Below are 27967 nucleotides of genomic sequence, written 5' to 3' on the forward strand. Positions count from 1 at the left end.
TTCTTCACAGATTTATTCTTTTTCTAAAAGGTATAAAAACAAACACCATCTGGTTTAATCACTTCTTGGGGTCTCATATTTTTATGGGCTCCTGTATGACAACATTTGTTTTTCTCCTGTTAATCTGTCTTATGTCAATTTAATTATTAGCCAGCCAAAGAACCTAGAAGGGGAAAAGGGGAAAAATTTCCTTCTATACATGGGTCATTGACTTTATAGATAATTTGGTTGGGAGAAATAAAGGTGCTTTGTCTGTGAACCATTAAAAACATATGCACAAACAAAAAAACCCACTGTGCAACAAAAGACCACTTATTATATGATTCCATTCTTATGAAATGTCCAGCTAAGCAAATCTAGAGACAGATAGTAAATTAGTGGTTACGTAGGGCTAGGGATTAGGGGAATTGAGGTGATGCAAATGTCCTAAAATTAGATTCTGGTGGTAGTTGCACAACTCTGTAAATATACAAAAAGCATCAAATTGTATATTTTACAAGGGTAAATTTTGTGGTATGTGAATTATATCTCAATAAAGCTTGTTTTAAAAAATCAACTTTTTAGGGAAAAAAGACTTGTTTTTAACTAATGAATTAAAATCTAGCAAATGATAATGGGAATTAATTGTTGGGCTCTAGCACTTACAGGCGATTTTTTTTTAGTTATGACTCATTTAAGTGTGATAATATTAGCATTTACCTTCCCAGAGCAGAAATGATATCACCATCAATAGCTATTTGATATTGGGCAATTTTAATATCTACTCATTTTTTTTTCCCTTGAGCTGGAAGGTCTAACTACTTGCGGATTCTGTTAAGTCTGCATACATCTTACTGATAGAGAAACTAGGGTAATATTACAGTGGTTCATTCAGAGCAGTCATGAGAGCTAAGAAAAGTGGAGAAGCAAAAGGGTAGCTTCTGAGAGATGTAATTAGCATAATGTCCTGACAGACAGGACCTCAGCAGTGTTGATAATGATTGCAGCACTGCCCTGCCATGTGGAGGTCCTTCGGAAATATTCATGAAAAGAAGGAATGAAAGATGTGTTTCTAGAGAACATTATCAGGTATTCAATTACTCTTATTCTGGCATACTCATCATTTATTTTTGAGAAAATAGACTATAAACGTGTCCACATTCTTGGAAGCAACATGGATTTTCCTTCTCCTCCTGGATTTTCTTTTTTTTTTTTTAAGATTTTATTTATTTAGAGACAGTGAACAGAGAGCACAAACTGGGGGAGGGGCAGAGGGAAAGGGAGAAACAGACTCCCCACTGAGCAGGGAGCCTGACATGGGGCTCGATCCTATGACTCAGATCATGACCTGAGCCAAAAGCAGACACTTAACTGACTGAGCTACCCAGGCACCCCTCTCCTCCTGGATTTTCAACTGTCACTTCCTCTTTTCTCAATCAGTTGTTGAGCTAAATCCATTTACTTCAACAGACTGTCCAGTATGTATTCCAGTTGCAATAATTTGGCACACATATTGACAAGGAGTGTCTGAAAAGCAGGTTCCCCTGGTACATAACACAACCAGTCCCCAAGCTGTGCTCATAGTCAGGAAGAGGGATGGTGTTGCTCACTGAAGCTGATACCAATAAGCTGATTACTCCTGCATTTTCAGATATTTTTAGATAGATATTTTAATTCTTCCCCCTCTATTCCAGGAAATAAATGGCAAATTACAAAAATGTTCAAGGCCCCAGGCCATCAGTGGTTTGTTGTTTGCCCTATGAATCAGCAACAAGACTGTGGAGACACAACACTTCTCCAGAAACCAGGCCTTCAAATATAAGACAATGAGGCAGAGAGGGAGGGTCTAGAGTGTGTCAAAGTTAAAATCACTGTCTGCTAAACACCCACCTACCACCAAAGATAAGGAATACACTGAAAGGCACCTGTGCAAATAAATTAAGCAGATTTTAACAGTCCTACAGAGCATAGTGGAGGGGGGCATAGCAAGATGGCAGAAGAGTAGGAGACCTGGATTTCGTCTGGTCTCGGGAATTCGGCTGAATAGGGATCAAACCATTCTGAACACCTACAAACTCAACAGAAGATCGAAGAAAAGAATAGCAACAACTCTCTGAACAGAAAAGCGACCACTTTCTGGAAGCAGGGACCCAACAAGCCGCAGATCCGGGGAGACTCCCCTCCCTCCCCTGGGAGGAGCGGCGTGGGAGCGCACCGCAGGGATCTGCTGGGTTTGGAGACTCCACATGGGGTTGGGTGCCAGAGATAGAAATGCTCAGTCACAGGCCGTGTGAGCACGGAGTGCGGCCGGAGACCGGGGACATGGGAGTGACTGACTGCTTTTCTCTGGGGGCGCACTGAGGAGCGGGGCCCCGAGGTCTCGGCTCCTCCGGGCAGAGATTGGGAAGCCACCATTTTCACTCTCGTCCTCCAAAGCTGTACGGAAATCTTGCAGGGAACAAAAACTCCAGAGAGCAAACCCGAGCAGATTACTTAGCCCGGACTGGCAAGGGCAGGGCAATTCCGCCTCCGACAAAGACATTTGGGAACCACGCCAACAGGCCCCTCCCCCAGAAGATCAGCACGAACAGCCAGCAAGCCAAGACCAAGTTTACTGATCAAGGAGAACGGGAGAACTCCAGCGCTAGGGGAATACTGCACATAGAATTCATGGCTCTTTTCCCATGATTCTTTAGTCTTTCAAAGTTAATTTTTTTAACTGTTTATTTTTTTGAATATTTCTTTTTCCCTTTTTCAACCAACACCTTATCAATCCCTTTTTTAAAAAAAATTTTTTTATTTTTCATTTTTTGAGTCATATTCTACCCCTTCATAGTAGTTACCCTTATTTTTGGCATACATATATAAGTTGTTCTCTCTTTAAAATTTTGAGATACAGTTTCTTTTAACATATCAAAATATACCCTAAATATCTAGTGTATGGCTTTGTTCTAGTCTCCTGCCTGATCACATTCTCTCCCTTTTTTTTTTCTTTCTTTCTTTTTTTTTTTTTTTTTGGATCCTCTTCTTTCTTTTTTCAAGCACCTTATCAATTCCTCTTTTAAAATTTTTATCTTTACATATTCCATCCCTTCATTGTATCAACCCTTATTTGTACATATATGTCTTTCTTTCTTTAAAAATGTAGTCTTCTTCTAACAGACCAAAATACACCCAAAATCTAGTGTGTGGCCCTGATCTATGCACCAGCCTGATCATATTTGATCATATTCTGGTTTTTTTTGTTTTGTTTTTTTCTGTTTTTGTTTGTTTTTATCTTTTTCTTTTTTCTTTCTTTTTTCTTTCTTTCCCTTTCTTTTCCCCTGGTTTCAAGTCTTTTCTGATTTGTTTAGAGTATATTTTCTGGGGACATTGTTAACCTGTTAGCATTTTGTTCTCTCATTCATCTATTCTCCTCTGGACAAAATAACAAGACGAAAAAAATCACCTCAACAAAAAGAACAAGAGGTAGTACTGTCTGCCAGGGACCTACTCAATACGGATGTTAGTACAATGTTGGACCTAGAGTTCAGAATCATGATTTTAAGGATACTAGCTGGGCTTGAAAAAAGTATGGAAGTTATTAGAGAAACCCATTCTGGAGAAATAAAAGAACTAAAATCTAACCAAGTCGAAATCAAAAAGGCTATTAACACGGTGCAATAAAAAATGGGGGCACTAACTGCTAGGATAAATGAGGTAGAAGAGAGAATTAGCGATATAGAAGACCAAATGATTCATTATAAAGAAGCTGAGAAAAAGAGAGATAAACAACTGCTGGATCACGAGGGCAGAATTCGAGAGATAAGCGATACGATAAGATGAAACATCATTAGAATAATTGGGATCCCAGAAGAAGAAAGAGAGGGGCAGAAGGTATATTGGAGCAAATATAGCAGAGAACTTCCCTAACGTGGGGAAGGAAACAGGCATCAAAATCCAGGAGGCACAGAGAATCCCTCTCAAAATCAATAAAAATAGGTCAACACCCGGCATCTAATAGTAAAACTTACGAGTCTCAGAGACAAAGAGGAAAGCTTGAAAGCAGCTCGGGGGAAGAGATTTGTAACCTATAATGGTAGAAACATTAGATTGGCAACAGACCTATCCACAGAGACCTGGCAGGCCAGAAAGGACTGGCATGATATCTTCAGAGCACTAAACGAGAAAAATATGCAGCCAAAAATACTATATCCAGCTAGGCTGTCCTTGAAAATAGAAGGAGAGATAAAAAGCTTCCAGGACAAACAAAAACTAAAGGAATTTGCAAGCACAAAACCAGCCCTACAAGAAATATTGAAAGGGGTCCTCTAAGCAAAGAGAGAGCCTAAAAGCAGCATAGACCAGAAAGGAACACAGACAATATACAGTAACGGTCACCTCACAGGCAATACAATGGCACTAAATTCATATCTTTCAATAGTTACCCTGAATGTAAATGGGCTAAATGCCCCAATCAAAAGACACAGGCTATCAGATTGGATTAAAAAACAAGACCCATCGATACGCTGTCTGCAAAGGACTCATTTTAGACCCAAAGACACCCCCAGATTGAAAGTGAGGGGGTGGAAAACCATTTACCATGCTAATGGACACCAAAAGAAAGCTGGGGTGGCAATCCTTATATCAGACAAATTAGATTTTAAACCAAAGACTGTAATAAGACATGAGGAAGGACACTATATCCTACTTAAAGGGTCTATCCAACAAGAAGATCTAACAATTGTAAATATCTATGCCCCTAACATGGCAGCAGCCAATTATATAAGGCAATTAATAACAAAAGCAAAGAAACACATTGACAACAATACAATAATAGTGGGGGACTTTAACACCCCCCTGACTGAAATGGACAGATCCTCTAAGCAAAAGATCAACAAGGAAATAAAGACTTTAAATGACACCATGGACCAAATGGACTTCACAGACATATTCAGAACATTCCATCCCAAAGCAACAGAATACACATTCTTCTCTAGCGACCATGGAACATTCTCCAGAACACATCATATGATAGGTCACAAATCAGATCTCAACCGGTACCAAAAGACTGGGATTATTCCCTGCATATTTTCAGACCACAATGCTTTGAAACTAGAACTCAGTCACAAGAGGACAGTCGGAAAGAACTCAAATACATGGAGGCTAAAGAGCATCCTACTAAAGAATGAATGGGTCAACCAGAAAATTAAAGAAGAATTTAAAAGATTCATGGAAACCAGTGAAAATGAAAACACAACTGTTCAAAACCTTTGGGATGCAGCAAAGGCAGTCCTGAGAGGAAAGTATATAGCAATACAAGCCTTTCTCAAGAAACAAGAAAGGTCTCAAATACACAACCTAACCCTACACCTAAAGGACCTAGAGAAAAAACAGCAAATAAAGCCTAAACCCAGCAGGAGAAGAGAAATAATAAAGATCAGAGCAGAAATCAATGAAATAGAAACCCAAAGAACAATAGAACAGATCAACGAAACTAGGAGCTGGTTCTTTGAAAGAATTAACAAGATTGATAAACCCCTGGCCAGACTTATCAAAAAGAAAAGAGAAATGACCCAAATCAAAAAAACCATGAATGAAAGAGGAGAGATCACAACCAACACCAAAGAAATACAAACAATTAAGAACATAATAGGAGCAACTGTATGCCAGCAAATTAGATAACTGGATGCCTTCCTAGAGATGTATCAACTACCAAAATTGAACCAGGAAGAAATAGAAAACCTGCACAGACCTATAACCACTAAGGAAATTGAAGCAGTCATCAAAAATCTCCCAACAAACAAAAGCCCAGGGCCAGATGGTTTCCCAGGGGAATTCTACCAAACATTTCAAGAAGAATTAATACCTATTCTCCTGAAACTTTTCTAAAAAAAAAAAAATAGAAATGGAAGGAAAACAGGCCACCATTACCTTGATCCCCAAACCAGACAAAGACCCCATCAAAAAGGAGAATTACAGACCAATATCCTTGATGAACATGGATACAAAAATTCTCACCAAAATACTAGCCAATAGGATCCAACAGTACATTAAGAGGATTATTCACCACGACCAAGTAGGATTTATCCCTGGGCTGCAAGGTTGGTTCAACATCCGCAAATCAATCAACGTGATACAATACATTAACAAAAGAAAGAACAAGAATCATAGGATCCTCTCAATAGATGCAGGAAAAGCACTTGACAAAGTACAGCATCCTTTCTCGATCAAAACTCTTCAGAGTAGAGGGATAGGGGGTACATACCTCAATATCATAAAAGCCATCTATGAAAAACCTACAGCGAATATCATTCTCAATGGGGAAAAGCTGAGAGCTTTTCCCCTAAGGTCAGGAACGTGGGAGGGATGTCCACTCTCACCACTGCTATTCAACATAGTATTAGAAGTCCTAGCCGCAGCAATCAGACAACAAAAAGAAATCAAAGGCATCCAAATCAGCAAAGAGGAAGTCCAACTCTCAGTCTTTGCAGATGATATGATACTTTATGTGGAAAACCCAAAAGACTCCACCCCAAAACTGCTAGAACTCATATAGGAATTCAGTAAAGTGGCAGGACATAAAATCAATGCACAGAAATCAGTGGCAGTCCTATACACCAACAACAAGACAGAAGAGAGACAAATTAAGGAGTCAATCCCATTTACAGTTGCACCCAAAACCATAAGATACCTAGGAATAAATCTAACCAAATAGGCAAAGGATCTGTACTCAGAAAACTATAAAATACTCGTGAAAGAAATTGAGGAAGACACAAAGAAATGGAAAAACGTTCCATGCTCATGGATTGGAAGAACAAACATTGTGAAGATGTCAATGCTACCTAGAGCAATCTACACATTCAATGCAATCCCCATCAAAATACCATCCACTTTTTTCAAAGAAATGGAACAAATAATCCTAAAATTTGTATGGAACCAGAAGAGACCCCAAATAGCCAGAGGAAATTTGAAAAAGAAAAGCAAAGCTGGCGGCATCACAATTCCGGACTTCCAGCTCTATTACAAAGCTGTCATCATCAAGACAGTATGGTACTGGCACAAAAACAGACACATAGATCAATGGAACAGAATAGAGAGCCCAGAAATGGACCCTCAACTCTATGGTCAACTCATCTTTGACAAAGCAGGAAAGAATGTCCAATGGAAAAAGTCTCTTCAACAAATGGTGTTGGGGAAATTAGACAGCCACATGCAGAAGAATGAAACTGGACCATTTCCTTACACCACACACAAAAATAGACTCCGAATGGTTGAAAGACCTAAACGTGAGACAGGAGTCCATCAAAATCCTAAAGGAGAACACAGGCAGCAACCTCTTCGACCTCAGCCACAGCAACTTCTTCCTAGAAACATCGCCAAAGGCAAGGGAAGGAAGGGCAAAAATGAACTCTTGGGATTTCATCAAGATAAAAAGCTTTTGCACAGCAAAAGAAACAGTCCACAAAACCACAAGACAACAGACAGAATGGGAGAAAATATTTGCAAATGACAGATCAGATAAAGGGCTAGTACCCAAAATCTATAAAGAACTTATCAAACTCACCACCCAAAGAACAAATAATCCAATCAAGAAATGGGCAGAAGACATGAACAGACATTTTTCCAAAGAAGACATCCAAATGGCCAACAGACACATGAAAAAGTGCTCAACATCGGTCGGCATCAGCGAAATCCAAATCAAAACCTCAATGAGATACCACCTCACACCCGTCAGAATGGCTAAAATGAACAAGTCAGGAAACGATAGATGTTGGTGGGGATGCGGAGAAAGGGGAACCCCCCTACACTGTTGGTGGGAATGCAAGCTGGTGCAGCCACTCTGGAAAAGAGTATGGAGGTTCCTCAAACAGTTGAAAATAGAGCTACCATACGATCCAGCAATCGCACTACTGGGTATTTACCACAAAGATACAAATGTAGGGATCCGAAGGGGTACGTGCACCCCGATGTTTATAGCAGCAATGTCCACAATAGCTAAAGTGTGGAAAGAGCCAAGATGTCCATCGAGAGATGAATGGATAAAGAAGAGGTGGTATATGTACACAATGGGATATTATGCAGCCATCAAAAGGAATGAGATCTTGCCATTTGCCATGACTTGGATGGAACTCTAGAGTGTTATGCTGAGTGAAATAAGTCAATCAGAGAAAGACATGTATCATAGGACCTCACTGATATGAGGAATTCTTAATCTTAGGAAAGACACTGAGGGTTGCTGGAGTGGGGGTGGGGTGGGAGGGATGGGGTGGCTGGGTGATAGACATTGGGGAGGGTATGTGCTATGGTGAGCGCTGTGAATTGTGCAAGACTGTTGAATCACAGATCTGTACCTCTGAAACTAATAATGCAATATATGTTAAGAAAAAAAAAAAAGAAGAAGATAGCAGGAGGGGAAGAATGAAGGGGAGTAAGTCGGAGGGGGAGACGAACCATGAGAGATGATGGACTCTGAAAAACAAACTGAGGGTTCTAGAGGGGAGGGGGTTGGGGGATGGGTTAGCCTGGTGATGGGTATTAAAGAGGGCACGTTCTGCATGGAGCACTGGGTGTTATGCACAAACAATGAATCATGGAACACTACATCAAAAACTAATGATGTGATATATGGTGATTAACATAACGATAAAATATTTAAAGATAAAAAATAAAAAATAAATAAAAATAATAATAACAGTCCTACATAAATGGCAGTAAGAGCTTCCTTTTCACATGTGTTCTATGAAATCATTTCTCTCTGCACATTAGTAACTAGGAGATACTAGAGGCAGCATGAAAGGGATTAAGTGGATATATACATATGCTGAGACCTCCCCCATCCCCACCCTAGCACTCTTTCCCTCTCTGATTCTCAGAACTCAGAGTTAGGCCTTTATCTCAGACAAGAGATCCATTGGGTTTTCTGTAGCATCTGCTCTAGCCAAGAGAGGACAGAAGAGCAGGACAGCCAAGGAAGTTCCCAAACTCAACAACTCAGCTGGATGATCCTTCACTAAAGCTCAATCATCATGCTCCATCCACATGCACATATTTCTATCAATGTCATGGTTGATCTATAGTTGTCAGGAAATAATCACAGATTATCAGATGGCTGAAGAACACCTCTAAAAAGAAAGACAGAGGCCAAATCAAAAAAGAGGAAAAAAAGCACCATGAGAGACTCTTAACTATAGGAAACAAACTGAGGGCTGCTGGAGGTGCAGTGAGTGGGAAAATGGAGTAACTGGGGGATGGGCATGAAGGAGGGAACATGACGTGATGAGCACCAGGTGTTATACATAACTGATGAATTATTGAACACTGCATCCGAAACTAATGATGTACTATATGTTGGCTAATTGAATTTAAGGGAAAAAAAGCAATTTAGAGAAAAAAGAGCTTATGTGTAAAGGGAAAAATAAACTTCCCAAAGAGAAGTTATCACTGATAACTTTAGAGAGCTATCCAAGAAACAAGAAAATGCACTATATAAAAGTAACACTCAAAGGACAACAACAACAACAAAAAGGAACTCTTGAAAATTAAAAATATGAGTGCAGGTATGAAAAACAACAGGAGAACTGAAATATAAAATTGGGGAAATATCCTATAAGGGAGAGCAAGTAAAATAAAGAGATGGATAATATGAAATAAAAGATAAAAAAAATTAGAGAGTCAGGCCAGTGGATCCAATCCCTGAATACTAGGAATACAGAAAGCAACTGAGAAAGAGGAGAGAGAATCATCAGGGAACTCATTCTGGGAAATTTATCAGAATCAAAGGGCATGCATGTAAAGATTAAAGGTATTACAGAATATCCAGGACGATGAAAGAACATTCCTCCAAGGAATATTATCACATAATTTCAGAACACCAGAAAGGGAAGATCCTACAGTCTTCCAAGAGGGATGGAGCACAGAGCACAGGCTTGGGAATCAGAATAACATCACATCTCTCAGTAACACCACTGGGAGAAAGAGCAATGTCTTCAAAATCCTGATGGAAAAAGGATTCCCAACGCACACTAGTATATCCAGATAAAACATCATTTAAGTGTCAGGAGGGGATATAGATATTTTTGGACATGCGAAGTAACAGGAAGGAAAACAAATCACCTCCCATGCACCGTTTTCAAGAAGGTATCAGAGGATGCTCCACCAAATTGAAAGAATAAGCTGAGAAAGAGGAAATCAGGAAAAATAAGAAACAGATTATTTACATCAGAGTGAATAAGGGAATCCCTGAGACATTGGTGAAGAGAAATCCCAAGATGACAGCAATCCCCCAGCACAGAGAGCAGGTGGTCAGGGAGTAGAGTTGGAAGGTTCCGGGAGGACCTCTTCAAGAAGATGACATAAAACAACTGAAGTCTCTAAATGTCTTAAGGGGAGATTTAATGGAAAAATTGGGGTTTTATTAGTGACAGGTGCATTAAAAAACCAAGAAAATGAAACACAAGTTTGGTTTAACGTTATAGAAAACAAAAAGCTGTGTCAAAAAAAGAAAAATACATAAGGTTTAACACCAGGGAAAGAATATATGTGAACTCTGTACTATTTTTACAACTTTTCTATATCTCTAAAATCATTTCAAAAGGAAAAGTAATTTAAAAAAAGAAAAATAATGATAGTACATGTAGCAGATGGTCTCTAAAATGGCCCCTGTTTTAGTCTGCTCAGGCTACCAGAACAAAATATCAGAGCCTGCATGGCTTCAACAATAGACATTTATCTCTCCCAGTTCTGGAGGCCAGAAGTCCAAGATCAAGGTGCTATCAGGGTTGGTTTCTGGGGAAGGCTCTCTTCCAGGATTGTAGAGAGCACCCTCTTGCTGAGTCCTCACACGGTAGAGAGAGGGAAATCTCTGGTACCTGTTCCTCTTCTTATAAAAGTCCTATCACGTTACAGCCCCAGCCTCATGATTTCATTTAACCTTAATTACCTCCCAAAAGGTACCCCCTCTCCAAATACAGTCACATGGGTGATTAGGGCCTCAGCATATGAACAGGCTGGGGGAGAGGACGGAATTCAGTCCATAACAGCCCACAACTATCCCAGCCTCTAGCCATTCCCACCCTGTGTGGTACTGTGGCAGACAGAGTCAACAGGTGGCCCCACCTCCTGGTGTCCACACCCTCTGTGATCCCCCAACCCCCAAGTGTGGGTGGGACCTGTGACTTGCTTCTAGCCAACAGAACACAACAAAGATGAGGGAAAGAGTGTGATTACATCATGTTAAGATTGTAGCACCCATCCTGCTGGAATCTCTGTCATTGCTGGCTTTAAAGGAGCAAGCAACCATGTTGGGGAGCCCCACATGACAAGGCTCTATGGGTGTTCTGGAGGAGCTAAGGATGACCTCCAGCCGGAAGCCAGCAAGAAACCATGGCCTTCGGTCCTGCAACCACAGACCAACAACCTGGGTGAGCTTGGAAATGGATCCCTTCCTGGTCAAGTGTCAGGGGAGACAGCAGCTCTGGCTGATTCCTTCCTTGCAGCTTTGAGACCCTCACCAGAGGGCACAGCTCAGCCACGGCTAGACACCTGACCCACAGGAACCCTGAGATAATAAATAAGCTACTAAGAGTGTGGTGATACTGTTATCAGCAGTAGATAACTAATACAAACCCCTCCTCTTAAACATGGATGGACCCACCGACTCTAATGACAAAAAGGATGCAGTATCACTCCTGAGATCAGGTGACAAACAGACTGACTTCTTTCCTGCTCTCTCCTCCTCTCTCTGAGGGGAGGCACCTGCCAGGTTGTGAGCTGCCTCTGGAAAGGCCCAGGTGGCAAGGAGTTGACACATCCTGCCCACAGCCACGTGAGCGAGCTTGTAAACAAACGCCCCCTGGATTGGCCCCCTAGGTGACCACAGCCCCAGCCAGCAGCCTTCATGGCAGTGTGTGAGAGACAAGAGACCCCGGTGAGCCACACCTGGGCTCTGACCGCAGACATGGTGAGACGATAAATGTACAAGGTTTTAAGCCTCTAAGGTTTGAGGTAATTGGTTATGCAGAAATCGACAGTGAGTACAGTATCCTATAGGGCTAGGCATGTAGACAGTTCTGGTAAGGCAAACACTAAAGACAAATCTGCTGGGATTCTGAACCCTGGATAACTATCTGACTCTTGAAACCTGGTGAATGGATAACTTCAATAAAAACTGAAGCTTAAAGAGATTTCCTCACCGTACAATTCAAACATGATTTTTTTTTTCTTTTTGTCTCATCCAAATTCCTTCTTCTGTCTTCCAGAGTAGAGACTTGGGTGGCTTTCCTCTAATAAATACTCCTTTATATTACGTTCTGACCCTGAGACCTCGTTCAATCTTTTCTAGTTTTTACAACCTCAAACTTTTTCACTCTGTATCAAAGCTTCTGTTTCCTTAAATCCCATATTCTTTCATCCTTGTTTCCTTTTCTTTGGCTCTGTGTTTGTGTGCACATGTGTGCCTGTGTGTGTGTGTGTGCACGTGTGTTCCACACTTGATCCTTTCCACTCTCTCCTTTTTCCCCTAATGAAATAGGAAGTCCCACCATTGGATTTATTGAATCTCAACATCTAGCCAGGGCTTGGCGTATAGAAGGTACTCGATACCAACAACCTGGGTGAGCTTGGTAAACGAATTCTGTAAACGAATGAGCCTCCAACCTGAGCATATAATCCACCAAAGAGGTCTGGAAAGTTCAAGAACTAGTGACACTGAAAGCCAAGGGGTGAGGGGAGGCCCTTGGCTAAAAAACCCGCTTAAACCCTCAAGAGTGCCTACGGCTGTTTGGCTCAGAGGCAAGCCCCATGACACAGCCCAGGTAGCAACAAGCTAATGACCAGAAGAGCAGAAAAGAAGCTAGGACTGCAGCCAAAGAGATGTCATGCTCAACCCCAGCCAGTAATTGGCTCTGCAGTGTCAGTGCTCATCACCAAAGATGGAATCCACTCCACCAAAACAAACAAATAACACGCCAGGACAGGCAAGTGAAGTGGAGTTAGGAGCCTCCAGAATGACAGGACTTGACTTCTGCTTCGCGTGGTACTGTTGACCAAAGCCAAGTCAAGGAGACTCTCCCCAGCCAAGCCAGGCGAGTTCCTGTTAATTTGGATCCTTGGACTGCCAGGAATTGGTGACTCTCTTTTTTGTGAGGTATGAGGTTCAGAGACCAAAGAGAGCCATTTAATTTCAGAGAGCTGCAAGGGACCTCAGAAATCCACTCTCTAGTCCAGAGCCTTTCAGATTATTTGATTAGTCTCTGCCCGTCCCTCTACGCACCAGCTCCAGGGATGCAGAGGTCTTATCTGTTCTTGCTCCTCATTGACTCCCCAGCATCACACTCAGTGCCAGGAACATAACAGTAAATGTTGAACAAACGAATGAATGAGTGAATGAATGAATGAATGAATGAGATCCCTGGGAGCTTGGGATGGTTAATTTTATCTACCTAGTTTGGCTGGCCACAGGGAACCCAGATTAAACATTATTTCAGGGTGTGTTTCTAGACGAAATTAGCATTCGAATCCATGGACTCAGTAAACAGTTCTGCCCAATGTGCGTGGGCATCATCCAATCTGTTGAGAGCCTGAATAGATCAAGAGGGAGAGAAAAGAGAAATTCATCCCTTTTATCCGGCCTCATCATTTGAGCTGGACCATCTCAGCTTCTGTGGCCCTTGGACTGTGAGTTATATATGTTTCCCTGGTTGTCAGACCTTCAGGCTCAGACTGAATCCCATCACTGGATTTCCTGGGCCTCCAGCTTGTGGGAGGCAGACTGTGGGCCTTCCCAGCCTCTAGAATTGCAGGAGCCAATCCTCGTAATAAATCTCTCTCTCTAATATACATATCGATGATAGATATGGGGGGGGTGTGTCATGTTTGTGTGTATAGCTATGGGTTCTCTCTCTCTGGAGAACCTAGAGAAATTACTCCAATACAAAACCAACCCATCTGTATTCATTGGCAGGAATCCTGGCTGGATATTTTGAGTTTTGGAGAAGACCGTCTTCTTAACAATTGTTGATGGGAAGAGAGTAACTCAAGCCTTCCGTTGCTCCATCTCCATGGGATCAGATGTTGGGGGATGGCACAGGCTGGAAGGTGATCACCCCCTACCCTGAATTACCTCCAACTGAAGCCTCAGGGTCTCCTGGGGAATGGCAGACATGGTCATGCCTCCACACCCCTGGAGGAATCTCTCTCTGTTTGCTCTCTGCTGGCTGAAATGGCACTCCACTTGTTAGGATCAATTATGTTTGTCACCAGCTTGAAATGACCTCCCCAAAGAAAAATAATCCAACTCCTGTGATGCCAGACCCCAACGGAGAGTTTTCAGGAAAGAAAAAGTTGGCAAAGGAATAGCAGATTGCCCTCTGAGACAGTATGGCAGGTTCACATTCAGCGCACTTTTAGGACTGAGCAGGAAGTAGATGTGTCCCCGCCTTTCCCCACTGTGCCATGAGTGATAGAGGCTCAGCAAGCTACCCAGATAACTCATCTGGGTTTACAAAAATAGGAGATTTTAATGTAACAATTCCCTCTCATGGGAGGCTCTAAATAGGACAATAATAGCTATGGTTGACTGAGCACATACGAAGTGCCAGGTACCGTGCTGGGTATGTTTATCAGGTAGGGTTATCTCCAAATCTCACTGCAAGAAAAGTATCCCCTCGGCTAATGAAAGATGGAACTGAGGTTTCCATGGGGGTGAGTGTTTTACCCAGATCTCAGTGCCTGTATGGGGCAGAACTGGAATTCAAACCCAGGGGAGAGATGTGGCCCTAGAGACACATTACCTGGGTATGGATCCCAGATGGGCCACATACTGGCGATACTCCCGAAGCCAGCCCCTGGACCTCCCGACTCCCACCCTGCATTCATAAGGAGGAGACAGCAATACCCTCCCAGGGGGCTGTCTGGGGATGAGGGAGATAATAAAAAATAGCACCTAGAAGACTATCTCAGGTACAAAGCAAATTCTCCGTAAATGGTAACTATCATAATTAAAACACAGTGCTGTCCTTTAACACACACACACACACACACACACACACACACACACACACACACACACACACACTTAGCACCATTCACAGCTTATCTGCAAAATGCAGTCAGGCCTTCATTAACACAAGGGCTGTGCTAATCTAATCATTATCCAGGACCAAGTCTAGCAGTGAAGCAAATGAACACTTTATGCCTTAAAATAGCTGCGCGGTTAAGATTGCTGCTCTTAGAAATAACATGAAGGATAATAAAATCTACCATTTATGGGAGGCATAAGCTTCTTTTCCCACATCCTTCTTTGGCTTCCTAGAGGAGACACATTACGTGCCAATGGCTTCTTCCTCAAAAGTACGTTTTGTGCTCTGATTATTTGCTCAGGATCTAGTTAGTTCTCTCCAGACCAGTGTTGTTCCACAGAAATATAACATGAGCCAGATATGTAATCTTAAATTTCCTAGTAGCTGTGTTTAAAAAAGTAAAAACAACAAGTGGTATCAATTTCAATAAGGCATTCTATTTAGTCCATTATGTCCAATATATTATTGGTCCAACATGCAATCAATATAAAATATGATTAATGACATATTTTACCTTCTGTTATGTACTGAGTCTTTGAACTCGGCAGACATTTTACACTTGCAGGACATCTCAACAAGGCCCAACCACGTATCAAGTGCTCACTGGTCAGAAGTGGCTGGTGGCTACCAGGGCCCACGAGGGCAGGCAGGGACCTCGTCTGTCCCGTTCACTGTTTCGAACACAGTGCCCAACACAAGGTCATTACGGAGTGCAGTATGCAGAAGGAGCTCGATAATTACACGCCAGGTAACTGCAGGGATGAACGAATGGTTGGGATTCTAACTGCATGGTTGACATGAAATCTTAAGCAATCAGTCATACCTGTGCAACAGACTCTGGTGGATCAGCAGTCTCACTGTGATCTGGGGTGTGCACAATGCCATTCTGTTGTCACTGTGACTTGTGCTTCCAAACAGAAAGGTCACAGGCTTCAACCTATACAATAAAACTGTTCACCGAAAACATGTTCTGTAGTGACCCGGGAGTTCTTTCCCACATCTGTCGCATCTGCCCGTCTTGGATGGTCTGGGAGGGATGGAGGAGGCATGCAGGGGAAGGACTGCAGCCTGGCCCTGCCTCCGTCCAGCTGCGGGGACCTTAGGCAAATCACTGCTCCTTTTTATGTCTCAGCTTCCCCATCTGTGAAACCTCGTTAGGTTGCTCCCATGGTTCAATAAAAGAACCCAAATAAAGCCGTCAGAGCAAGGTCTGATGGAGAGGGGTGCTCTGTAACTAAGGGGGAGCAGCTTGTATGCTTCAGCCCCCCACATCCTCCAAGGCCCCGCACCTGTTCTCCCTCTCCCTCTGCTGCAAAGAAGAAGGTAGGGACCGTGCAGCCTCTATAGCCTCTCAGCGAATAAGTTTCCTCTGAGCTCACCCCACTCCTTTCTTCATCCTCCCTTCCTGTTCAACCTGCCAATTCTCAAAGTTTTCCACTGTGTCTTTTCTACATTGCTTCCTAGCTCTGGGACAAAATGTTTGCCCAGGAAGTGTGACAGTCATCGGTTAAACAATTTGTTTGGGTCTTTATGAGATTTGGTGCAAATAACGTGGAAATAATTGGCTCCTTGGGAAGAAGAGGCCACAGCAAATACATATAGAGAAGCAGACGCACCATGACAAAAAGAAAACCAGGGTGTTCGCTCCCTAGGGCCACTTCGGGCGATCCCAGGCCGACTGAGTTAGAAGGAGAACTGGCGTGTGGCATGTTCCTAGCTTCCTGGTTATACTCTCAAGCAAACCTCACCTGCTGATGCTTTACAGAGAGGTGGGTGCAGTCCCCAGGGCAGCCAGAGTGAGGGGAGACGGGAAGGGAAGTGAGAACATGTGAAAAGCAAATACAAGGTGTGTGCTACCCAGCTGTCATCACCTCAAAAGAAAACACAGCTGTCTGTTCTGTCATGTGGAACATTTCGGTGAAGGTAACACTGCACTAGAAGAGTTCATGCGTGGTGGCAGGAGGGAAGTGGGGAGGGGAGAGGGGAGGAATTTATGAGCCAATTCCTTCCCCTCTGCTGTCTCGTTGGTCAGAGCTCACTGCATGGGGCATTAAATATCCCCGCTCCCCACCCCGCACCTTCAGGCTGTTTTCACCCCATGCTAGGTGAACTCACCTGCATCTCCAGGTTGAGTTTCTCCAGTTAGCACCAGGGAACCCAGATCCTGCACCCACCGTGCAGCACCACACCTGAGTCTGGATGTGGTGGAAGCAGCCAAGACCACCATGTGACCCTGAGGTCGGGAGGTGGGGTTAGTGCCAGGGCTGCCAAGCTCCCACCATGGAGCAAGCAGCTGAGGGCCCTGGTGAAGGCAGGTAGGACCAGGGGTAACTGGAAAGATGCGTGTATACATTCGGCCCAATGTGCCCCTTTTCAGTAAGGTGAGGTGAGTTTTACTTTCTTACAGTTAAAAAAGCCTAACTCAAAATCTATAGTGTGTTATCACCTTCCTCTGTGCCTCCTCGCTTCGGGTACCAGGTATAATCACTCCCCAAATCAGATCAGGTGAAAATGCTTCATAGCTTCATGCATTCCTGATCCATCTTATTATAGCCCCCCCACCAAAAAACTATCAAAACTTCCCTTACTCTAACATTTCCATATCCAAAGACTAAATATTCCAACCAGAGGCAATGCATTCTTAGTGAGACTATGCACCCTGATAATTTAATTCAGAAAATATGATGTCTATCATCACAGCTCTATGGTATGCCAAAAGTTAAGAATTCCTCATTCCCAAAGTCTTTACATTCTTGTTGGGGGGTGTTTACAAAAACTTCATTATGATTTTTTTTTTTTTATGACTTCAAAGTACCTGGCCTGAGCAATGATATATAGAACTCAATATGCTTCATTACATCAAGTTGCATGAGGACGTGGATATAAGGCTGTGTGATGTTGTGGGGAAAGTTGATAGAAGTAGTCAGGAAAACTGGCTTCCAGTCCCCACTCAGGCACTAACAGCCATGTGTGGGGGATGTACTAGTCCACCTCCAGAAGTTCTCAACGTCCTCTTCCATAAAAGGAGGGAGTTAGAACAGATCCCCACAGTGCTAGCATCCTGCTAATGATGCTAGCATTTTACCATGACTAAGCAAAAGAAAGCTCTTTACTTGCAAAGATTTTTACCTCAACTTTCAAAAATCTAGAATTCCTCAGGTTCAAAGTGGAGAAGTATAGTACTTGCCACTTCTCTTCTTTCCAACGGAGCATGAAACATTCCAACCAGGCCATAGATGGCTTGGCACTCATATTAGTTTACCAAGGTTCCTTTGATTCTTATGACTTGTACAGCCATGTGATTAGAATCTCAAAGTCTGCTTAGCTGGACTGGCTCCTTCGACAGTAACATGGGAAGCCTCCCTTCTGGATGTCAGGTTGTCTGTCTATAAAACAGCCAAGTAGTACCTACAGAAACCCTACAGGAGGACTCTCTGGTGCTTAGATAGGCTAACACTCAGAAGTGTAACCACGAACGGTTCATCTTAAAATACCTGGAATTCTGCTACTTCTGCACATCAGCTCACCCTAAGGAAAATATAACAATCAAAAAGGAAAAAAAATCAAAGACTGAATAAGACAAGAAAGAGAAGACAAGGCTACACGAATCAGAGGCACCAAAGTAGGCTTGTGAGCGATGCAGGAGGGACGGGATAGGACTTGAAACACGCTATACAAATTCCTGAAATGAAGTCAGCAGGTGTCCGTGAGGGTCACAGTGCTGAATCTGAGAGAGGCAAGCCCACGAGCATCTTTCTGAAACCCCATTTGGGGAATGCAGACTTGGAGGGTTGGTCACTAAAATGTCACTCTCTTCCATGTAGGTTATGTCAACTTTAGCAAGTATTAAATATAGAACCAGCCATGGATGGCTTACTCAAACTTGAAGAAAAGGGACACTAAACCTGGAAAGAACTTAAATTTTCCCACAGGTAAGCATGAAAAGCTTGATCATTGTTCTCTAGAGTTCTCCAAATCAAAAGAACACTCATCAGTCTCTGTAGATGAACTAAAACCTAAGAATTTGTGTTATAAACTAATATGAGACATGGCAAGGCTTTGGATCTCATTAATGTTAGATTCTCAATGATGTATATATATGCCAAGCATGTGTGTATGTGTGTGTGACTCTACAGAAAATAACTTGCATGTGGTTCTGCTTTTCTTAACTACAGCACTTGTGTTCTATTAAGAGCCTCTTAAGCATGACGGATAATTGCTTAATTGTGTCCATATTTTAGGCACTTCCTTACGTTTTTCTTATAATGGGTATAATTCTGGGGCAAGAAATATTTCCTAAATAGCTTGTAGTTATTAGTGCAAAGGAAGAGAGCAAGAGTACAGGCCAGAGATTATGAGTGCCTTTGGGGCCAGGAATAATGTGCAGATCAGCCAGGTATCAAAACGGCCCCGTGCCAAAGGTGCACTGAGGGATGATGGTTGACAACTAAGAAGCGGTAAGAGACAGACTGTAGGGGAAATGCCACTGGACTGTAAGTCAGACGATATGAATTGGAATCTTCTCTCTACCACTTCTCTGTGTATGACCTTAGTTACTGATTCACTTCTGCAGACTTCAGTTTCTTTACATACAAAATAAGGGCACTAGATCCTATGACCTCCACACTCCCTTTCAGCTCTGAATTTCTATTCTGTAGAACAACTGGGCCTTCCCTGGACATAAACTGACACATTTTCAGATCACCAAAGGAAATGTTTAGCAAAAATGATTCATAGGGCCTAATGTAATCCTAGAAGTAGGGCAATGTGCCTTCTAGAATCAATATGTACTAACTCAGGTAACCCATTCATCAATAGGCTCTGTAAACGTCCAAGCTTTTTTGAAATGGATTAATGATGTCATAAGAAAACACTGTGTGTGACTCAGTGGTAAACGAGTTGCCGTGACTATATCAGGGGCAAAGTCCATGATTCAGATGAGGAAAACTTCCTGTTAGACTCTACGATAGACAGCCTCCTGAGTGGCTGTCTCCTTTTTCCCACAACGTGAGAGGGACACGGAGAGTCTGGAGTTCAAAGGACTAGGGCACACAGACACCAAGCATGGCAAAGGAGACCCGAAATGAATAGTACCATTTGAGGAGGAAGAAGTTGCCTTAGTAACAGTCTCTAAGGGTATAAAGAGTTAACAGCCCTGAAGGCTACTGCCCTGCTGCTCTCCTGTCTACAAAACAGGAGGACTTGCCGTAGCTCTCATCAGTCTCCAGGCTGGCCTCAGCCAGAGACGTAATGCTGGCCACACACTGAAATCTCCAGAACTTTCAAATACACGTGCCTGGACCCTAGAAACTCTGACTCAGTCTGACGAGGTGACAGCCTTGTGGACAAGGAAGTAGGTAGCTGTAGGTAGTCAGTCGGGGCACTTGGTGGTCCAGATTTCCCATCCATCACTCACACGTAGCCCCATCTGAAACATGACATGTTCTCTGAGATGACCTCAGGTGTTCTGGAAGGCAAGAGCTTCTTGAGATCTGAAGATCTCAGAGGCTCCTGGGGTGGCTTCCAGGGCAAAAAAGAAGCCTTGTGCCATTGCTGGGAGGTTGGACACCCCATATTGTCTAAGAAAACTGTGGGCAAGAGGTCTACCTCATTTTTCCTTTCTGTTTTCTCGGCTCTCTTCCTTGGTTTTCCTGTCTCAGGCAAGTCTGTATTTCAGAGTTTTTCCTGCATCCTTCTAAATCCCTGAATGGAAGGGCGGTGTTCCCTCCCTCCTTCTGTTATGCATGTCCAGCACAGTGCTGGGCCGTCTGCTCACTCCCTGGTGGCAAAGCACAGTGCCCAGGGGGGCAGCGGGCAGGGACCAAGGACAGCAAAGCTATGGCTGTCTCCATCCCCGCAGCCAGAGGACCAGCACTGGGAATGAAACAGAGGCAGTCTCCATTCCTTTTGGTGGAAAGTTTCCACCTTAGGAAAACACATCTCCCCTCCCTGCATTCTTAACATACCAGGCCCCCATGTGCCCCCACCCGTAAACCCGGTGCTATGGTAACCACTTCAACCTCAGTCTCCTACAATCTCCATCAGAACCCCCTAGGCTCTTCTTCACATTCCAACCAGTCTTCAGCTTGTCTTGCAATGAAGCAGCAGTATGATAAACCAGTTTCTACGAAGGCACTAGAGACAGCAGATTGCTTCCTCTCGTGCCCTGGAACAATTAGGGGTCTTGGGAAAAGGAGAAGAGCTCGCCCATGGGCCCCATCACGTAATTCTGTTGGTAGAGAAGGCAGCTGGCTAGCAACTAGTGTGACTAGAGAGAGCTCCAAAGACTCCACTTGGCCAAAGACATCTTCCTTCCCATCAGGCTCATCATTCTAATATGAGGGCCAATTCTGTCACTGTGTAAGCAGCTGGGCACTGGTTTGAGCTTAAATGTTGTGACTTTGTTAAGGTGCTCTATTTGGTTAGCTCTCGATGGCAAGGATCCATTAAAGACAACACATGGCAAGTGCAACCTGGAGGCCACAGGACAGAGAAATGGGAAGTTTGACAAGGGAAGCTAGTTGGGGCCATTGGAGGCGGTCTGCCTGGTAGGGGTGTGGGGCCACAGATACAAGCAGGAAGGCACTGGGCATCTGAAAGGGACCCGAAGGCCCTGGAAGCAGGCCTCGAGGATCACAAGAAAAATCCTTGTAAACTCTTACAACGGTGCCGGGAAGGCTCTGTCCCATGGTGACATTCCAACTCCCGCCCCCTCCCCCTCCCCCCCCCCCAGCAAATGCAAAGCCCTGGAGAATGAATGGGTTTTGTTTGGCTTTTCTGAGATGCATCTTAATTCAAGTGCCTTCGCCTGAATGAGTCAGAGAAAAGTCTCCAGCTTCACACCAGCTGGTACTTTTCCATCCCTTCCCCTGGGTTATGTAACATGGCACATTTTTAGAAACTTGGTTCTAGCTACAGAGACTCCTGTGCTAAAATTTTCGTTTCCCCATCCTCATACTCTCAAACTTTCAAGAAAGGAGACACTAGTGTTTTTAAGCTATGAGGAATAGGAGCTGGAGAACAATGTATCTTCCCATATGTGAAAGGAATAAGAAGTTTCATGCCGTCATCTCAAAATAGCCCCTTCCTATCCGTGTGTTTATAGAGGAACAGGGAAAGGGAATCTGCAAAAGGCTGGGTTTTATCTTGTTACTCCTAGAGAAGCACCTGGAAAAGTGCCCAGCTTGGAGGTTTCAAATGTAGTGTCACATATGGAGGTAGAACATTAGCTTAAGTTTATACTGATGTGTAGATGACTGAGAGAGCATCCAGACTAGTTTTCCAGAGCAAGGAAGTTTCATGCGGATATCTTGAGAGAACTGGGCTCCTGAAATAAAGAGGCTTAAAGCCAGAGGAGAGAGATGGGTTGACAGAGATGGAGAGAAAGGGGCTCGGGTAGAAAGGAAAACTAAGGCAGACTGCTTCAGTGACTGTCAAGTTCATACTGCAAGGTGACAAGTCCCAAGGTCCCTTGTTTCTCAGCTCACTTGTTAGAACGTCCAACCTCATCCTCTCTGAGCCATTGTCCAAAGCAGACTCTTGTTCCAAATCCCCTCTGAGCAAGTCCCCTGCAATCTTAAGCGCCCAGGAAGGAGAAAAGCAAGAGTCCAATGCCAACTTGTCCTCCCCAGTGGCACTTCAGGCAGAGCCATTGCACTGGGAGAAGGGTCTTCTTGCTTGGTGTCTGCTTAGCCACCAAAGATCATGAAAACTTAGTCATAGCCCAAAACATTGAGCCAACACCAAGCAGGAATGGAAAGAAGCAAAGGAGGGGGCAGAGCAAAATGGGTAGCAGCTGCAGAGACGTCCTCTGCTGGCCCATGTCTGCTCTATTCCTCCCCATGCCCACAAGTGCTGACATCTGCACACATGCCACTCCCTGAGAATCTGAAAACCATCATTTTCAGCTGCATTGCAGGGTAATAATGTCACATCAACTACGTGGAGAGATGAAGCTTAGTTCTGGCCTAGTATTTTTTAGGAAACTCACTTTTGCAGCAAGTGGCCCTGCCCTCCTGTCCCTCCTCCTGGACAACCTTTCCCAGCTGGCAGGTTGGGACACCTACTGGGACACCCCTGCACCCACCGCTTCAGCTGTAGTGACATTTTAGATTAACGTTCAGTCCTAGAGCTTGCGAGGCAAACTAGTGGAAAAACTGAAAAGTCTTAATAGAGAAGTCTTTGGATCACAGTCCCTGTTTCCAGAATAAAGATGGCCACATATATAATACTTGTCCTGCATCTCACTGGGTAGACTGGCTTTCTTTAGGGTGCCCCATATAAGGACAGTCACAGTTACCCTGATCCGCAGATTCATCCAGCCTGCCGGTCCATGGGGAGCTTTGGTGACCTGCTAGCCATTCACATAACAAATACCTAGCAACAGCTATACACAGAGCTCTTGCTATATGCCAAATACAAGACCAGGTCCCAGTCCCCAAAGATGAGCAAGACGTGCTCGCATTCTCCGTGTCCTCAAAACTTGGGCAGTCTACGTGAAAACTGTACGCCTCTCTCCCCAACTCCACATCAGAAATGTCACAGGGGCTTGGAATCAACTGTGGTAGGAATATTTACACTGTTGAAACTGGTAACCACTACAGACCAGGGTTTTTACTATTGTTGTTTTGGTCTCTGTTGTGTGGTTTTTATTTTTTGGTGGGTTTTTTTGTTTTTTGTTTGGTTTTGTTTTTGAGGTGGTTGACCAGCACACCATTGTCTGTAATGATGTGTCATTGAAATGCAACAGCAGATAGAGCACATTTTTCTTCTTTTAAGGGATGGGGTGAGGCTTTACATAAGAGATGATGTACTGGTTGTACATTTAAAGCTGAGTAAGATCTCACCAGACAGCAAAAGAGGAAAAAAGAATTTCAGAAAAAAATAACATATAAGTAGAGGCACAGATGTTTCTAATTTTAAAAGCGCTAGGGTTTCAGAAAAAGAAACCAATACAACCTGTTGTCCTGCCCAGGGAAGGCTACTGGCCCTTGAGGACTGACAGGTCTCTGGCAGATGGGCTTGGGGGCAGGCAGGAAGGGACATGAGAGGGCGGAGCTGATGTGGCCACCAGCAGGAAGGGCACAGAGCTAAGCTATTCAGCTTAGCTGGGGCAGAAAAGATTGATGGAACCAAAGGCACCATCCTCTCTCCTCCCATCTTAGGAGAGCTCGGCCCTAGGAGGACTTGGAGCCCCCACAATAGATTTTACATGTCAGTAAGAACACTGAATAAATTTGCACAGAAACATCAAGGTTTCCATGTGTCTGCAAGTTGCAAAGATGGAGGGGTACTCTGCCTTTACTTCAGATGCTAAGCAGAATTCCAATTTCCCCAAGTTTGGCAAAAGGTATCAGTATCTCCTCCAGGTGAGAAATTCCTTCCTCTAAAAGCACTGCCTATTCCCTTCCTCCTCCCCAGTAACATAAACAGTGAGTGAAGAACGGTGTTTTTATGGTTTAAAAAAATGATGGCTTAAAAATTAGCACAAAGACTACTACACACCTATTAGAATGGCCAAAATCCACAGCAATGACAACACCAAACACTCTTGAGGATGTGGAGCAAAAGGAACTCTCCTTCACTGCTGGTGGGAATGCAAAATGGTGCAGCCACTTTGGAAGCCAGTTTGGCAGTTTCTTGCAAAACTAAACATACTCTTACCATAGGATCCAGCAATCACACTCCTTGATATTTACCCAAAAGAGGTGAAAACTTACATCCACACAAAAAAAACTGCACATGGATGTTTATAGAAGCTTTATTCATAACTGCCAAACTTGGAAGCAACCAAGATATCCTTCAGGAGATGAATAAACAAACCATGGTATAGCCAGAAAATGAAATATTAATCATTACTAAAAAGAAATGAGCGATCAAGCCATGAAAAGACACAGAGAAACCTTAAGGAGTCAGTCTGAGGAGGCTCCGTACTGTAGGATTCCAGCTATGTGACATTCTGGGAAAGGCAACACTGTGGAGGCAGTAAAGGGATCAGTGGTCATTGTGGGTTAGGGAAGAGATGAACAGGCAGAGCACAGGGGACTTTTAGGGCAGTGAACCTACTCTGTATGACACTATAATGGTGGATACCGGTCATGACACATTTATCCAAACTTTGGATGTACAAAGAATGTACAACACCAAGAGTGACCCCTAATGTAAACCACGGACTGTGGGTGATGTTGGGGTGGAGGTGGGAATGTGTAAATGGGAAATCTCTGTACTTTCCCCTCAAGCTTGCTGTGAACCTAAACTGATCTAAAAAATAAAGTGTATTTTTTTAAAGACAAAAAAACTCGGGCACCTGGGTGGCACAGTCGGTTAAGTATCTGACTCTTGGTTTCAGCTCAGGTCATGATCTTGGGGTCATGAGATCGAGCCCCACGTCGGTCTCTGAGCTGAGCATGGAGTCTGCTTCAGATTCTCTCTCCCTTCCCCCTACCGCTCATCCTCTCTAAAACAAATAGATACATCTTTAAAATAAAATAAAAGACCAAAAAATTAGCATAAGGGAATAAACCTGAGCTTTTAAGGGGTCCCTACTTCTCCAGGGCATGCCCCCAAGAATGTTCACCCCCTCTGCAGGACCTGGAAGCCACCAGGTGGCACTGTCGCAGCCATAGCACTCCCTTGGCTTGATACCATGTTGGTGATGCTGTTGAGTCTATCATTAATTTTGGAGCTCCAAGTATATGCAAAGCTCCGCCCAGGTAATTAAACACATATCAAGTTAAGGAAACCAGTGTTGGCCCTCAAAAGGTTAAAACTTTAGCAAGCCTGTGAGACCTAGAAGAATGGAAAAACCTAAGTTGCGAGTCAGGAGACCCAGCAGCTAATCCTGACTTTGCCACTGTTCCAATCAGCCTCTGCTGGTTGCAAGGAGGAGATGCCAAGATTATCTTTAATGTAATAAAACAGAGGGGGAAGTGGTCATCCCTGGATACAAATGCATCATGGACGACCAGCCTGTCTGTTGTCTAAGCCCCCCAAACTCAGGGGACTTGTTATGGGACTAATACAGCATCTTAACCTTGTTTAAATATACAGTTCGGTGGCATTAAGTACATTTGTACTATTGTGCAAAATTGGGGTTTTTTTAATGCTATTTAATTAGCAGTGAGACAGTTGTAAAAAAAAAATTAGGGATGAAATCATAAAAGTGTAGAAGAACTCTGCATTCAGATTGCTTTTCAGGCATCTTACAGTCTCACTTTTTAAAGACCCAAACTAGAAAACTTTCTGACTATGGTTTATGAAGAAAGTCAATGGAGAATTTTAATTGATGAAAACATACTCAAAAAGCCTTACACCAAAGAGTTAATAAATGAATGTTCTCGATATAAGTGAGGATGTTTAAGTAGGTTGGTTTTATTTTTTTTAATTTTCTTCCTTACCTGACTCTTTTGCTTGATCAGCCATTGGTGGTGTCAGTCATGTCAGATAAGGGAATTTGTACAGATTCCATTCCATTTGGCTGTGCCTTAATGGATGAATGGGTGTACACCAGGCAAAGGAGGGAGAGAATAATAATCCAGGTGGAGGAAACAGATGGAACAAAGTCACAGAAGCATGAACGCACTTGACCTACTAGGGAATTGGTGAGATGTTGAGCTCAACTGGTACTCTGGATCGCAAGAGCAGCCCAGGAGGAAAAGTCAAAAAGGCATGCTGGTCCCAGATCACTCAAGACTTGGAAAATCAGGTTGCGAGAGTCGGACTTGATCTTAAGGACAGTCACTGAAAGTTCTCCTTGGGGCTGTGTTCGGGGGCAAGCTATGGTTAAATATAGCACATACACAGAAGGAGGGGTGACGGGCATCAGGCACTTTCCGCAAAAGTCCGTAAGAGATAAAGAAATAAATAGTAGTGGCAAAAATAGAAATGTGGAAACAGACATGGCGGGCATTTTCTCAAATAAATTTGACACTTCATAAAAGGAAAAAATGGAAGACATTTTCAAGGCTGGTGCAGAAGTGTCTAGTTTGTGTCAACAGTGATCACAAATGGAGCTGGCAGGAGACTGACCTATAACTTTCTCCCAAGCCAATATTTTTTAACACAGGTAAATTAATTTTAACTGACTGGTGCACATTCCTGAGATACTGTCATGATGAGCACAAAGTGAGAACAAGGCTTTAAGTGTGAGAGAGAACCCAACACCCTTCTGGTCCCACTGACCTGAAACATCAGGCAAAGTAACAGCCAAGACTGTGGACCCTCTTGGAATCGGCTACGAAGCCAGATGAGGGTGGAGGTGCTGCCTCTGCTGGAAGAGAGAAAATGTGCCAAAATAACATGCATAGAGGGATCCGACAGAGCTGGACAAAAATACCATCTTCCCCTGTGCATAACACGGTTGGTAAGTCGAAACTGAGCGAATTGCATTGGTCATCGTCTCCCAGATAAGCCTCATCCACTTTGATTCCTCTCCCATACAGGAGTCCTTTGAGACATTTCCAAAAGAGTTTGAGCCTTAAGCCCTTTTATACAACTCAGAGTATTTGGTGGTAGTTACTCAACCATGAATATTAACAGATACACCTTTGGCTACATCTTTTGTGTATGTTTAATAATTGGCAGCATAAATGGCCACATAAATTTGAGTTAACACTATGATTATGTTCATCTTGCCTGTGAGATGCTCATAATCTAATGAGACAGACTAATATATTTTGGCTAAGATCAAGTGTAGTATCTGTTCTTATCGGTGTAATACAATTAAGGTAAAAAATATATATATAGCATAAAGAGGGAAGAGGTAAAGTGCTCCTGTAGTTAAGAAAAGCAGAAATTTCATCATCTTAACCTTGTGAAAATATTAGCCATGCATCCACTACATCAGAGTCCCACTCTTTGATTTCAATCCTCTGATTTCTACTCTCTGGGCCACTCCAAGTGCTATTTCCTAAAGCGGCCTTTGTGTCTTG

At 43.3% G+C, this 27967-nt stretch overlaps 1 long non-coding RNA gene across 1 annotated transcript in view; it reads right to left on the reverse strand.

Moving 5' to 3' along the window:
• LOC148163673 (uncharacterized) overlaps positions 1-27303 on the reverse strand; it is a 129236-nt gene extending 101933 nt beyond the window's left edge. Inside the window, exon 1 of the long non-coding RNA XR_015768803.1 lies at positions 27219-27303. This is a non-coding gene — a long non-coding RNA (uncharacterized LOC148163673). The remainder of the gene's footprint in view (positions 1-27218) is intronic.
• Between the last annotated feature and the right edge of the window lie 664 nt (positions 27304-27967).

Source organism: Eumetopias jubatus, unplaced genomic scaffold, assembly GCF_037043125.1.
Source record: "Eumetopias jubatus isolate StellerSeaLion01/CBP00866 unplaced genomic scaffold, mEumJub1_p1.0 scaffold_8, whole genome shotgun sequence".
Taxonomy (NCBI): domain Eukaryota; kingdom Metazoa; phylum Chordata; class Mammalia; order Carnivora; family Otariidae; genus Eumetopias; species Eumetopias jubatus.